This window comes from Cornus florida, unplaced genomic scaffold (assembly GCF_030987335.1).
Source record: "Cornus florida cultivar Cherokee Brave unplaced genomic scaffold, ASM3098733v1 CherokeeBrave_3.0.0_Hap2_Chr10, whole genome shotgun sequence".
Taxonomy (NCBI): Eukaryota; Viridiplantae; Streptophyta; class Magnoliopsida; order Cornales; family Cornaceae; genus Cornus; species Cornus florida.
In genome coordinates, this window is record NW_026775580.1 from 66,387,795 (window position 1) to 66,403,350 (window position 15,556).

At 37.0% G+C, this 15,556-nt stretch overlaps 1 non-coding gene across 1 annotated transcript; it reads right to left on the reverse strand.

Annotated features, from left to right (window-relative positions):
- Positions 1 to 1,021: 1,021 nt before the first annotated feature.
- LOC132280570 (small nucleolar RNA R71) lies at positions 1,022 to 1,130 on the reverse strand. The gene has a single exon (XR_009471603.1). It is a non-coding gene; the product is annotated as a small nucleolar RNA R71 (small nucleolar RNA).
- Between the last annotated feature and the right edge of the window lie 14,426 nt (positions 1,131 to 15,556).

Here is a 15,556-nt window from a genome sequence, read left to right on the forward strand (position 1 = left end):
TAAAGGGCTAAAATCTAAAATTTGTAAAGTATAGCAAGGCTTGAAAGTTGAAAATGAGTTGAAGTTGCTTAAGGACCCTTTGTGAGTTCTTTCTAACTCAATCTCTAGTTAAATCGTCAGCCCGTGTGGTGGCAAGTTTTTCATTTCATAGATAGATCGTGAGCCCGCGTGGAGGTAATTTATTTTTTCTTTTTATATTATTTAAGTATGAGAGTGTGGAATCATTTTATATGGAGATTTGTTGATTAATTTGTTGTGGGGGCGAAGTGATTGTTATTTGATTAATTGCTTGTTATTTGTTTTGCTAGTGCATGCATTGTCGTAGGTCATTAAATCCTACTCTTGTCTCTCCTGATTTTCACCTTGAATCGGTTGTTCGTAATCCTAGGGGAAGAGGTAGTTCGCATCACTCCATTTCATCAATGGAGGAGCAACATGACGACCATGTAGAGGACCTTGGTCACAAAGACCAACAAGGTATCCTCCACCTTAATGTGCATCATGAAAATATTCAAGTACCATTGGGCATGCCAAGACTATTTAACCCACCACAACAACAAGGCCAAATTCCATTGGGAATGCCTCGGCCAATTTTTGATCCACAACCTCCCATGGTTCAAGTCAATCAAGGTGCTTAAATAGCACCACCGGTTATGAATCCTCCCATTGCTTTAGGAGACCATTATATGCCTAATGAATATAATGCACTTACATGTATTCAATTGCCCCCATTTAGAGCACATCACTATGAGATTAAGCCGCAAACAATTCAAATGCTTCCCAACTATCATGGATTTCCAAGTGAAGAACCTTATAAGCATTTGGATGAGTTTCTTAAAGTGTGTTCCACTGTGAAATACATGGATATGCCAGAAGAAGTTTTAAGAATTAAACTTTTTCCTTTGTACCCTTAAGGACAAGGCAAAATATTGGTTCAACAATGTTAGACCTTTTTCGATAACTTCTTGGGCAGAAATGCAACAAGAGTTCTTGAAAAAGTACTACCTGGTATCAAAGACTAATGCTATGAGAACTTCCATTTGTGAATTTTCTCAAGGGGATGGGAAAATATTTTATGAGGCATGGGAAAGGTTTAATGACTTGCTTAGGAAGTGCCCACATCATGACATACCTAAGTGGCAACTAGTTCAATATTTCTTTGAAAGTTTACCGGATAATCACAAGGGTATAGTTGATCCATTTATGGATAGTTCTTATCTTGACAAGCAAGAAAATGATGTGTGGCAATTATATGAAAGCATGAGTGAGAATTCAATGCATAGATCTTCGTCCTCTAAAAATGGTAGAAATCTAGGTGGAAGGAAGAATGTTGGCTTATATCAAGTTGACAACTCCAATGACATAGCCGCCGAGATGAAATCTTTGTCTCAAAGGTTTGATCAATTCTTGATCAACCAAAATTCGGTGAATCAAGTATCTTCCTCCCCTAATCATGTTCATCATCATGCATCTAATGAATCATGTATGACTTGTTCAAGTGTCTTGCATTCTACTTCCAATTGTTCCCATGGACATGTGCAAGGTGAGAACCATGAATAAGCCAATGTCGTCTTTGTTAACGAAGGGAATAATCCCTATAGCTCACACTAGAATCCAGGGTGGAGGAACCATCCAAACTTCTCTTGGAAAAGCCAAGGGGAAGGCTCAAACCCTCCCCAATGTGGTTTTCAAAACAAGTATATTCCACCTCCAATGCAAAGCCAAGGTTCCTAAGGTTATAGATCTTATTTTTAATTATCACATGGAAATCAATTTTCAAATTCTCATTTCCCTAACCAATCATCGTATTCTCAAGGATACTCAAAGAGTCCCACTTTCGAGGAGAAATTGCTGACCGCTCTAGGCACTCTAGAGGCAAACACTTAATTACTTCATTCTCATTCTCAATCCATTGCTAAGCTAGAAACCCAAGTCGGGCAAATAGTTAGTACTTTAAATGCTAGAGAGAAAGGGAAAATGCCTTTAAATGCCCCACCAAAGCAACAATGTGTTGTGGAGACTCATTCCTCATCAAAAGGTCATATAATTGAGTATGTCAATGCGGTGACAACCTTGAGAAGTGGAAGAATTGTTGATAACCAAGTAGGTAATCCCAATGAAGAGAGTGAACCGGTGCAGCCCAAAGTTGACACCCGTCCTGTTTTGCATTTTATTCCTCCTTCATTACATATGCATGATCGTCTTATTGAGAAAGTTATGAAAAATGATTTGAAAGATGATTTGAAGCATGATTTGAAAAATGATTCTAAGAATTCTTGTGTTAAAGATTCTTCAAAGAAAGATTTTAAGCCAAGAGCTCCATTTCCGGATGCTTTGAAAGGATCCATTTTGCTTGAAAAGCAAAAGACAAAGACCAATGAAATTATTAATGTGTTTAGGCAAGTAAAGATTAATCTTCCGCTTTTGGATGCAATCAAACAAATTCTGGCTTATGCCAATTTTTTGAAAGATCTTTGCACCTAAAAGAGGAAGAACAAGAGCCAAGCACCAAGAAAAGTGGTCTTGACCGAGTAAGTGAGCTCTATTTTGTAACACAACACTCTCCCAAAGTTTAAGGACCCTGGTTCACCTACTACTTCTTGCATCATAAGTGACCATGTCATTAATCGGGCTCTCTTAGATTTAGGAGCAAATGTTAACCTTCTTCCATATTCAGTATATGTTAAATTAGGCTAAGGAGACTTGAAACCAACATCGGTGGTTTTACAACTTGCTGACCGATCCATCAAAAAGCCCCGGGGTATCATTGATGATGTTTTGATTAAGATTGATAAGTTCTTCTTACTCGTTGATTTCGTTGTCATAGACACGAAACCGGTTTCGAATCCCAAGAGCCAAATTTTCGTTATCCTTGGTCGTCCCTTCTTGGCAACCGTAAATGCCAACATTAATTATAGGGTGGGGATAATGAAAATCTCATTTGGCCACATGAAGGTGAAGTTGAACATCTTTAATCCAACCCCGAATTTAATAGACAAACATGAAGCAGTGTGTGTTGTAGAAGAGTGTTTAGACAATGAATTTGATAAAGTCGAGTCTTTGCTTGAACATAAAACTTCAAACGATTAATCTTTAAACTTGAAAGCAAAGAATGTTGTTTCAAAAGCAAAGTTTGAAAGGGCATGGAAGCCTAAGAGTTGTATAGACAAAGGACCATCAATTCCTTTTGAATCAAATCCAACAAGTTCTCTAGAGAACCATTTGTTGGGTGAGATTCAAAGTGCTTTTCACCCCGTCAAGGAGGGGATGCATAATAAGATATTTGATCCGGGCTAAAAGAGCCCAACGTCTTGCTAGAGATGTTAAAGACTAGTGAATTTGTAGGGTTTACAACCTTATTCCTCCCTCATTTATATTTTATCTTTCATTTCTTGCGGCGTCAAGATATATTTTGGGTTTATACATATGGCTAGGAACTGTGATTGAGAATACATGCACTTCCATTCTGAAAATAGGCATTTTGCACCTGTTAGATCAATCTAGAAAGAGGTTCGATCTATCGAACATCCATCTCTACATCCAATCATCTTTCAGTCCCATCGATCAAGAATTCTCTACATATTTCAGCTCTCTGTGTATCGAGTGAACTTTAGTTCAGATCGATCTGAGTGTTCTAAGATCGATCGAGATTTTCCTTAGATCGATCTTCATTCCATACTTAGAAAATTTTCTGAAATCCATGAAAAAGGCCTCTCTGTGTATCGATCGAACTTGCCTGCAGGTTTTCACCTGTTGGATCGATCGAAGTCTCTTCCAGATCGATCTTGGATTGATCGATCTATGTTCCTTTGTTGGCTTTAAATTTAACTACCCTTTTGAATTATGATTTTAATATTAAAAAAAAAAAAACAAAATAAAAATATTTTCAATTTTTATTTTATTCTCAAAAATTTCAAAAATGTTTTTAGTTTTAAGCAATTTTTCAAAAATACAAAAAAATATTTTTCCTTTATTTTATTTTTCTAAAACAAAAAAAAAAAAAAATTTCAAAAACATTTTAGTTTTATTTTTATTTTTATCTTCAAAAATCCAAAAATATTTTTAAAATTCTAAAATTCTAAAATTTTCAAAAATATTGTGTCGTTTTGAAGCTTAGATCGATCTACGTTCCTTCAAGATCGATCTATGTTCAATCGATAGAAAATTTTTTCCAGATCGATCGAACATGTCGGAAATAGTTTTTAAAAATAAAACCCTAGGGTCATTTTGATCGATTTACACATTGATCTCAAACCCTAGCTCCTTTTCGCTGCTGTAAATCTTGTTCCCAACCTCCGGCGAATCTCCGACGACCTTCCAAAGCTTCGAAACTTCCATCTTTGAACTCAGATTTCATTATCTCTCATTCGTCTCCAATTCTCTTCTCGGATTAGGTAAGTTTTGAGTTTTATTATTGATTTAGAGCTTCAATCTTGTGTTTTTCGTGTTTTCCATGTTAGATCTGAGCTTTCATTGATAGATTTATTGCCATGTATGACATTTTGAAGCATATGTATATATATGTATATATAGATCTATACATATATTTATATTTTTTTTATATTTTGATTCTGATTTTGATATTAGGGGTCACGTGCCAAGATAAGTGACCATTGTTTAGTTGTTGATGTGTGAGAGGACCCACGAGCTTGCTCGGGTACCTCCCCTGTCGTCTACGTCACAGATTTGTGACTGTTCACATTTTCGCAGCAGTTTGATCGATCACAGTATTCTCCGATCGATCTGAGAAAGATCGATCTCACTTAAGTCTTGATAGATCCAACATATATCATTCTCATCTTTTCATGATCGATCGAACATCATAGATTTGCATTTACACTTCACACACCATCCATAGTGTTCATGCTAGTTTCTTGACGCCCAATGCCTATATTTTCCACATTGGATGCATTCCATACTTATAATGTTTAGCATGTTTCACTTATTCATTGTCTATACCTTGCTGCATGATCACTTGCATAGATTAATATCGATTAATCTGAGTTGTCTATCTTACTTGACATACTTGTTTATATGTTATACTTCAATGCTTTATTATATGTAACTGACTTCTATTACAAGTGTTTCTTTTTTGTTTTGCAAGCCATGGCACAGGTTAAGACAGCCGCCTGTTGACAGTATGAGCAGAGAGTATGACAGAGAGTAGAGGATCCAGTAGAGCCTTCTTATACTCAGGATCCAGCTCCAGAGCAGGTTGAGTAGGCTGAGTAGCCTGAGCAGTTAGAGGAGTATAAGGAGCCAGCCCCAGCTCAGTCTAACTGCTCTGCCTCTACATCTTCATCCTATTCTGATGAGGCTGAGCATATACCTTCTCCTTCTCCACCACCATCACAGCCTGGCTAGGTCCGAGATAGACCTATCTAGAAGTTCAGACACCTTTCAGTGGCACATGAGTCAGTCTTCGACATTACTTTCTTCTCTCGGTCGATTCTGACCCGATTAGCTTTTGATGATATTGAGTGGTGTGGCATTTCAGCCATTCTGGTGCCAGTTACTTATCCTGTTTACCCGCGATTTGTTCGGTTGTTCTTCCAAAACCTCTGACCGGCCTCAAGTAATCTATCAGAGCTGTAGACTACCATCAATGGCTATCCCATCAGTATTACAGTTAATACATTGGCCACAGCTTCTCGATGCCCACATATCTGCCCTCTAGGTCTTGGTTATCCTATTCTCAGGCGGCCTTCTGATGTAGACATGGCCATTGCCTTAACTGGCCATTACGCAGATGGCGAGACTTTCACCACCAGGACTTATCTGCCTGATAATCTCTGGTTCTTTGATTCGGTCCTGTACCGAAATGTATTTATGGCGGGCTATAAGATCCAGAGACGTTCCGAGTTTCTTGCTGCCCTCTATGCCTTCTATACAGGGCACTGGTTCTCTATTCCTGCACTTTATTGGAGTGTAATGATGAAGTTATATACAGATTACATCAGCAAAGCTAAGCCCAAGCGAACCAAGTTCCTTCCATTTACACATCTTATTACACATATCCTCAGGGACTAGCGCTACCCTTTCCATCCACAGGAGCGTACTGAGTCAGGGGCTTACCACTATGGCAAGAAGGACTGAAACAAGAGCTACAATGCTTTTATCAAAAGCTTAGAGGAAGAGGCTATTTTAGCAGCAGAGGAGGCTGCAGAGGCTGAGGAGGCAGAGATAGCAGCAGCAGCAGCAGATGATCTAACAGATGCACCGATGGCTGCAACACATATGGATATAGACCTGGAGCAGCAGCTTCCAGAGGAGTTACAACATCACTCTCCAGTTGGGTCGCCAGTTCATTTCCAGGAGCATGGTCAGGATGTACCACAGTTTCATAATCCAATTATCCCTGATGCTCTAGTTCCGACACATGGCCTAGGAGAGTGTGTCTAGGCATTAGAGGATGCAGTAGTCTCCCTCAGAGCAGATATTTCTACTCTTCATAAGGATGTCTTAGCTGTGCTGCGTGACATATCCAGAGATATCCAAAGATCACGCCCCGCTCGCCCTACCTTCTCTGCCTGATCTTTTTATCTTTCTTTTATTTATTATATATATCTGTGATATCTGACTATCATTTTGATACTGATATGATATTTTTGCGGCCAATCTGTCGGCCCAAACACTGTGATGTACCATATACTGTTTATTTTTTTTCTTTCTATACATATTATCTTTTGGATGTCATATCTTTATATTGATATATCTGTCTATGATTGACTCTATTATCAGGTGCATCCCAGTGGCTTTAGTGAGAGAGTGCTGCCTAAAATTTTTCAGGACCATCCTTTTTCCTCTCTCCTTAGTTCATTTTTTATCCCATTTATACTTGCATGTCCACTATGCACTGTTATTATCCCTTTTGTTATCTGATCAGCTTTTATCCCAATGCCATTTTTTTCAGGACCACAGTTAACCCCAAGTTTAGGGGGGTTATACCACCCACTTTGGATACTTCTGTCCCGGTAATTCTTTGAGATAGTTGCACTGGTATATTTTTTCCTTTGTTCTCTTTGCACATTGAGGACACTGTGCAATTTAAGTTTGGGGGTAATGGGTGTTAATTGCAGTGTTTGCTTTCAACTCAAAATTTTGAGCATGACTTGTGTATTTGAGGGATTTTCTATGATTGGTCCATAACTAGCTGTGATTTTGATCTTTTGAGGACTATATTGCTTAGAATTTAAAAATTACTTGACTTGAGAGTCCAATATTCCTTGTATGCCTTATGGATACCATTTAGGAGTAAATTTTTTGAAAGATTGATATCTTGCTTGCACTTGTGGTCGACATCATCCTGATTTTGTGATTGTTTTGAGATTCACTCTAGGATTCTACATTAGCACTAGCGCAAATTAGCATTCATTTGTGGGGTACATGCTTTGTTGATTATTGAATTGGTTATATCCCAATTGGGCTAGTAGTGCATTGAAAGCTTTCATTTTGATAAATGTGGATAACAAACCCTTTTCATTGAGTAGTCGGGACTCTAGCCTCATCAAGCATTGAATTTCTCACGCCGAAAGGTGGAGGGCCCAAACTCTAGGTTAATAATTCTGATTAAAAAAAAAAAAAAAGAAGGAAAATAAAGAAAAAAAAAAAAGAAAAAAAAGAAAGTTGCAAAAGCAATAAAAAAAAGTGAGGACTTCTCCCAAAAGGTGAGAAGTGGGAAATGATTAGATGGAGGTTGTTTTGATTTATAACTTGATTTGAGCTTGTAAGTCCTTAGGGGTGTTTGAACACCTAATGCCCTAAAGCCGTCTGGTCTGGGAGTCATTGACCTAACGCTCGACCTCATGGATCGCTAGAAAGCTTAGCAGATCAACACATTGCACTATGCTTCCATCTTTGATCCTTAGGATTAGAAAAAAAAAAAAAAAATCGAGTAAAAAGAATAAGCGCACTTAGATCAATAAAGCTTTAATAAAAGGTCCACTCTTTATCTTGATGATCATTACTAGATTTGTGTACTAGTTTGAGGGTAAGGATGTGATCATTTCTTTAGTTGGCTAAGATAGCAACATATTTGATGCCGGTCCACTTAAAAGAATTCTAGAGTTGTTTTGATTTGCATGATCATTTTCTTGATGTGTAGAGGACCATACTTGTTTACTTGATGTTAAAATTTTGGGAGATTGCTTGGAAATGGTTGAAAAATTGCATAGTTGAGGTAGTTTTCTCCAAATGCTTCTTTGCAATATTGGTGCCTTTTTAGTAAGATTGAGCTTAATGTTTGTGGGTATCATCTCTGAAAACCCTCACGAGACTTCACTCATTCATTAGGGGTTTAAAAGGCTTATTGCATATTCTATATGCAATCGTGTTCCCTACGAAAGTGGCGTTATCCATTTATTGTTTTCTAGTCCATAGTTGTATAGTTATTCATTTCATTCCTTTACTTCGTAGTTCATTGCTAGGGACTAGCAATATTTAAGTTTGGGGGTGTGATGAGCGCTGAAAAGTGCGCATTTAAACCCCTTAAGCTTATGTATTCTAGGACCTTTATCAATCTTATTTTCCCGTCTTAGACTAATTTCATGTTATTGCCCTTTTTAGGTGCTTATCCCAAAAATAAGTTAATTCAGCTAAGTAAGAGAGTTAAAGAAGCTATTCAAGCTGAATGGAAGAAAGGAGCAAAGTGGAAGCAAAGTATAGAAAAATAGTAAGTTCGATCGATCTCAACATTACTTCGATCGATCAGAGCAAGATCGATTTGGCCTCATCAAGATGGATCCAAGCAATTGTCCTTATCCAAAAGATCTCACCATCTTCGATCGATCCAACCTTTCTCAGATTGATCAAAATTATTCGATCTTATCCACACCTACTACCCCACTTACCACTCTTGTCTTTTTCCCAAAATATCCCAAAATATCTCAGAGATTTATTTTTATTCAAAAAGGTGCCGCTAATGATGATCGATCTCTGCAACATTCGATGGATCTCACTAATGTTCGATCGATCTCAACACAGTTCGATCGATCGAACCTCCTCAAGTCCGAAATAAAACAAAGTCCAACTCATTAAAATATGGCTCGTGGTGTAATCATTGCAAGGGTCCTACTGCACGAGTCCAGACCATTGGGTGTGACACTTGAGCTACCTATATAAGGATTTTGAGCAATTTGTATATCATATCTCAATATAACTTACACATCTCATATCTTGGAGAGGAGGCTAGAGACTGGAGAGCTTTACATATATTTGGGAGAGCTTTACATATATTTGGGAGTTCTTCCATCAAGAAGGAGGTCATTCCTACCATAGAGATAGCCCTTGAGGGTTGGATGACTACTTTAATGAGTGGTTAGATATCTACTTGGGCCTAGAGTAGCCCCTAAGTTTGCTTCCTAGACCAAGTGTTTTGTATATTTTTGGGGATTTACTTGTAACAAATGTTTTGATCTTGGATTTATATATATATCTTGTGGTTTCTACTTGATGTGTATGGATTAATGCTTTCAATTGATTGTCTAGTTCTAATCATATGTCTATGTATGCTAGAATGGATGATTCATGTGCTTTTCTCTAGATTTAATGGAATTTATGCATGTCTATGTGTATGGATGAAGTTAATCTAGTGATGATCAAAACATAGTGCTTAATTGAACACTCTTGTAATTTATTTGATGGTTCACACTTGTTTCTTGATGGATTGTGCCATATCTTTAGCTCACTTAGTTTAATTTCCATATCTTTAGTGTAGATGTAGTGTAGTTGCTTTAGATTCATAGATAGGTGGACAATCTATTCATGTTCCTTGGTGTTCCATACTTATTAATGCAAAGGGTGTATGCTTCTAGATAGTTGTGTGTGCATAATTTCCGGTTTCATTGAATGGATTTTGGTCTCATTTGATAGGTTGTGTTTTTCATTGAGTTGGCTGGATAATCTATACTTATTTGCCATCCATGCATAGTTTCAATTAATGTCACACACACACACACAAGTTACAATTCAATTTCTCCATTGATATACAATTGCTAGTGTCTAGTGAAGTCAAACTTTGTGGTGAGTTCTAGTACCCCAAGTCGTTTCCTCTATATCTTTTTCCCTACTTTCTAAATTGTTACTTTTTACTTCCTTTAATTTCAATTACATTGTAGTTTAATCAACCAAACAAATCATCTTTTGATCACTTGACCTACTAACCCTATATATTGTTTCCATTGCAAACACGCCCACAATCCCTTAGGACGATCCCTAATCACCCTAGATATTTTTTTAGTTAGAGGTAGTAGTTGCTTTTAAAAATTTAAAACTTGGCTACATTGCACACTCACATTATTAGCACATTTTTAGGCATTTGTCTGATGACACACTAGTAGTGCACCATTACTACTTGGCCTAGAGGAAGACATGGATGTTCATGGGTGCTTGGAACACTGCTTAGCATATATATTTATAGCACAAGTCGTAGCATTGTAGGTGGGACCGATGGTTGAATCGATTTATGTTTATAAGCCAATCCATGATTAAATATTCAACTACCCCAGTTGTTGGGATTAATAATACAAATTAAATTGATTTTATGTTTATAGTGGTTGAGATTTTATGTACGTACTTATTGGGATGTTGTGTACAATACATATGTATATTTTCAGGCAAAATGAAGTAGTTGCCTTGTTAGTCTCATATCATAAATATATAGTCTTAATTTTATATTTTATAAAATTTTATATCTAAATTTGAAGAAAATAATTTCGGACGTATTTTTTTCAATTGATAGAAGTTGTATAGGTTTATGAACTTATATTTATGAACTTATATCCTTACCTTTCATTTACCAAAAAAATTCAGCAAAAAGGAGGTATTGACCCTTTTTTAGAGGTTGCTAGCCAAGGATACTGAGACTGGAACCCAGGGCAAAGGGTCAATGATTCATGTCTTCGATCCATATAGGTAAAACAATGTAGGAATTTTTTGTACATATTAGTTTCTTGTTGTCCTACGTTGTCATGTTTTCTACAAAAAAATAAAAAGGAGGTATTTTAGAATACCTCTTTTCCGAAGTTGCCACTCGATGATACTAAGAGTCGAACTAGGACAAAGGGTCAACATTTGCTAACACTTAAGCCAAGAGTCCGTTGTTGCTCTCAGTGTTTGATTAGTACATTTTTTTTATCCTTTATGGCTTCACTGCTCTCTAATGTTGACCTTGCACCCTCATGCATATATATGACTTCATATTTATGGCTTAATGAGAGAGACTACAATTATGACAGGTTTAATGGTAGAGTTTTTGGAGTGACTGCAAATTGACAGCCATTTCCTATCAATTTAAGAACCAAATTGACACCATTTAACTCTCCATTCATAGTAGTTTAGTCACAATTTAAGCCGTCATACATATGTAATTTTTCTTCCCTTTTTCCTCATCATTTGTCTAATATTATTCTTATTCATCATTTTTGTTCACACTGCCCCCATGCATATATATAGCAACGTGAATTTATACATATATATGGCTTCATATAGTAATGTTCACACTGCATAACTAGTAACGTGAATTTCTAAATATATATGGCTTTATATATCATTTAATATCATACATATATCACACACATAATTCTTACATAAAAAACATACAAAGAAACACCATCATATAAACATATATAGAAAGTCCAAACCCAAGACAGCAAAATAGAGAACCTTCCAAATACTCCTTCACACCAAACTTTTGCACATCGATAAGGGGTCCTTCACAACCAGCCGCCTCCAAAATAGCCTTCCTTCTATAGGTTCTATCATCGCTTGTGGCGTTAGAGCTGTTAAGAACTTTGAAGACCTCGTCATCAGACTCGTCAGGCCAGGTGGCTTCTTTAACCTTTTCATGCGCCGTTCCACACTCTTCACCATCCTCCACAGGCGAGTCAGGTCACTCACGAAATTATCTATGTGTATAATAAGGTATTGCAGGGTAGGGGGATGATCTGGAATAAATGGTGCTTGACGAACAGAAAAGGGACTGAAGGTGGGGTAATTGGGGCTGGCTGTGCGTCTTCTATGGTTTGGTAGTGCACCATTGCTGTTTGGCCTAGAGGAAGACATGATGTTGTGGGTGCTTCTCACATTACTTATGACATATATTTATAGCAGAAAGGGTGGCACTGTGGGTGGGAGTGGTTGTTGAAGCAATTAGTGATTCTAATCCTTAGTTGAATTAATATTCAACTACCCCAATACATTGATTTTATTATTCTGTTGGGATTATATTTCCATATTATATTGATTTTATGTACGTATGTGTTATGATTTTATGTATTATACGTATTGGGATTTTCTGTACGTATGTTTTGGGATTTAATGTACGAATTTCTTGCAGTATAATTTACGTACGTGTTCGTATGTTATGTACGTACGCCTTGGCACGGTTCTTATAGGATATTTGGTACGAATTATATTGATAAAATTATATACTTATTGGGTTGTAATGCAAAAATACATCTGTACATGTTCGTATGATTATGGCATAATTAAGTAGTTGCCTTGTTGGTCTCATACCTTAAATATATACTCTTAATTTTATATCAATATAAATTTTATATCTAAATTTTAACTAGATAATTTCGCTTCAGTTTTTTTAATTGATATGAGTTATATGTTGCCTTTCATTTACCAAAAACAAATCAAGAAAAATAGAGGTATTTGAGAATACCTTTTTTTAGATATTGCCAACCAGGGATACTGAGAGTCAAACCCAAGAGTAAAGGGTGAACATGTGCCAACACCTAAGCCAACAGTCCATTCTTGGTCTTAGTGTTTGATTGGTACATTTTTTATCCTTCAAGTAACATAATGAAACTTGTGCAAAGGTGAGTGTTAAAATTGGGGTGAATTTTTGTACAAGCATTTGCTATTGTCAAGTTACAATTGCTGACATCAATGATTCATCTCTTTAATCCATGTAGGTAAAACAATGTTGGAATATTAGTTTCCATTATTTTATTTTTGTCCTACCTTGTAATGTTTTGTACATTAAAAAAAAAAAAAAAAAAAAAAAAAAAAGGGAGGTAATTTAGAATACCTCTTTTGCCAACATGTCTCTCCATGGTACTAAGACTCAAACCCAGGACAAAGGTTCAACATTTGCCAACACCTAAGCCAAGAGTCCATTATTGGTCTTAGTGTTTCATTAGTGCATTTTTTATCACTTTGGATCTTCTTTTGACTCTTGTCTCCATAATTTATCACTCGTTCTTCAAAGATGTAAGGATACAAATCTGATTTTAAGTTGGGAAAAAAGTCACTTCATGGTGCAAGAAGGGATTGTCCTGGGATACATTATCTCTAAAAGAGGGATTGAGATTGATAAGGCAAAAGTTAAATTAATTCATAGCCTTCCTCCTCCCTCTTCAATGAGACAAATCCGATCTTTTCTTGGCCATGCTGGTTTTTATCGCCGTTTCATCAAGGATTTTAGCAAGATATATCAGCCTTTATGCCATGTTCTTGAAAGGACACTAATTTCAACTTTGATTAAACATGTTTGGAAGCTTTTAAGAAGCTCCATTCACCACTCTCTTCTGCCCCAATCATGAAACCACCTAATTGGTCTCTTCCCTTTAAGATCATGTGTGATGCATCCGATTATACATTAGGTGTTATTTTGGGCCGACGTGTGGATAAAACTCCTCATGCTATTTACTACGTTAGCAAGACTCTTTCATTTACTTAAATGAATTATACAACAACTGAGAAAGAATTACTAGCAGTTGTTTATGCCTTGGATAAATTTCGTTCATATCTTCTTGGATCCAAGGTTATTGTTTTCACGAGTCATACCGCGTTAAGACATTTACTTGCGAAGAAAGAGACCAAACCTCGTCTCATTCGTTAGATACTCTTACTCCAAGAGTTCAACATTAAGATTAAGGATAAAAAAGGAACTGATAATGTAGTTGCAGACCATCTTTCCAGGCTTCTTATTAAGAACACTTCTGATTTTTCTCCAGTTCATGACTCCTTCCCGGATGAGCAACTGCTCCAAATTTATCATGAGTTACCTCCTTGGTTTGCTGACATTGTCAACTATCTTGCGGTTGGAAAAATTCCTTCAAAATGGTCTAAGCAAGAAAAAGACCGATTCTTCGCTCAAATCAAAATTTTCTTTTGGGAAGACCTGGAATTGTTCAAGTATTGCCCGGATCAAATAATCCGGAGATGTTTTCATGAATCTGAAGTCTAAAATATCTTAAAATTTTGCCACACTCTTGAATGTGGAAGACATTTCAGTGCCAAAACAACTTCATCTAAAGTCCTTCAAAGTGGATTTTATTGGCCTTCATTATTCAAGGATGCTTACAACTTTTGCAAGTCTTGTACACGATGTCAAAAGCTTGGGGCCATGTCTAAAAGGGATATGATGCCATTGAACTCCAGTTTAATTATCGAAATATTTGATGTCTAGGAAATAGATTTTATGGGACTATTTCCATCTTTATATGATTATTTTTACATTCTCCTAGTAGTGGATTATGTATCTAACTAGATAGAAGCTAAGGCGACCATAACTAATGACCACACTGCAGTGGTCCTGTTCATTCAAAAGAACATATTTAGTCGGTTTGGCATACCTCAAGCACTCTTGAGTGATGGAGGATCTCATTTCCGCAATTATTATCTTCGATCTGTTCTCCTTAAATACTCATAAGGTTGCCACGCCTTACCATCCTCAATCGAGTGGTCAAGTGGAAGTTTCTAATTGGGAAATCAAGCATATTCTTGAAAAGACGATTTGACCGGATCGCAAAGATTGGTCATTACGACTGAATAATGCGCTTTGGGCCTACCGAACTGCGTTTAAGACACCAATTGACATGTCACCATACCGGATTGTTTACGGTAAGGCATGTCATCTTCTGGTTGAATTAGAGCATTGAGCTTTTTAGACCATAAAATGGTTTAATTTTAATCTTGATCAGGCCGGCTCTAATAGAAAATTACAGCTCAATGAGCTAGAAGAAATCTAGAATGAGGCTTATGAAAATGCAAAAATTTATAAAGCAAAGACTAAAGCATTTCATGATAAACATATCATCAATAAGACTTTTGTTTCAGGTCAAAAGGTTTGGCTTTTCAATTCCAGATTGCAACACTTCCCAGGGAAACTTCGATCACGCTGGGAAGGTCTTTTTCTAATCACTTTGGTATTCTCTTATGGTGCAGTTGAGCTACAAAACCCGAAGAATAGGAATCTTTTTAAAGTCAATGGTCAACGGCTTAAGCCTTACATTGACCTAGTCCCGGTCGGATATGTGGATTCCATTATCTTGATAGATCCAATTTATGAGGACTAAAAGGATTTCCAAAACATCTAGCTATCGACGTTAAATTTAGCACTTTAAGGAAGCAAATTTTTTCCATTCCAAGCTTCCTTATTGGGCACATTCGCGTTCGGACGCCAATCCCTGAAGCAACTCTCATCCAGAAGCAAGATCCTGTGTCCAAACGCCAACCCATGGAGCTCCCGCGTCCGGACACCACTTCCGGCGTCCGGATGCCATCACCTGCTCCTGTTGCGTCCGGACGCCACTTCCGGCTTCCG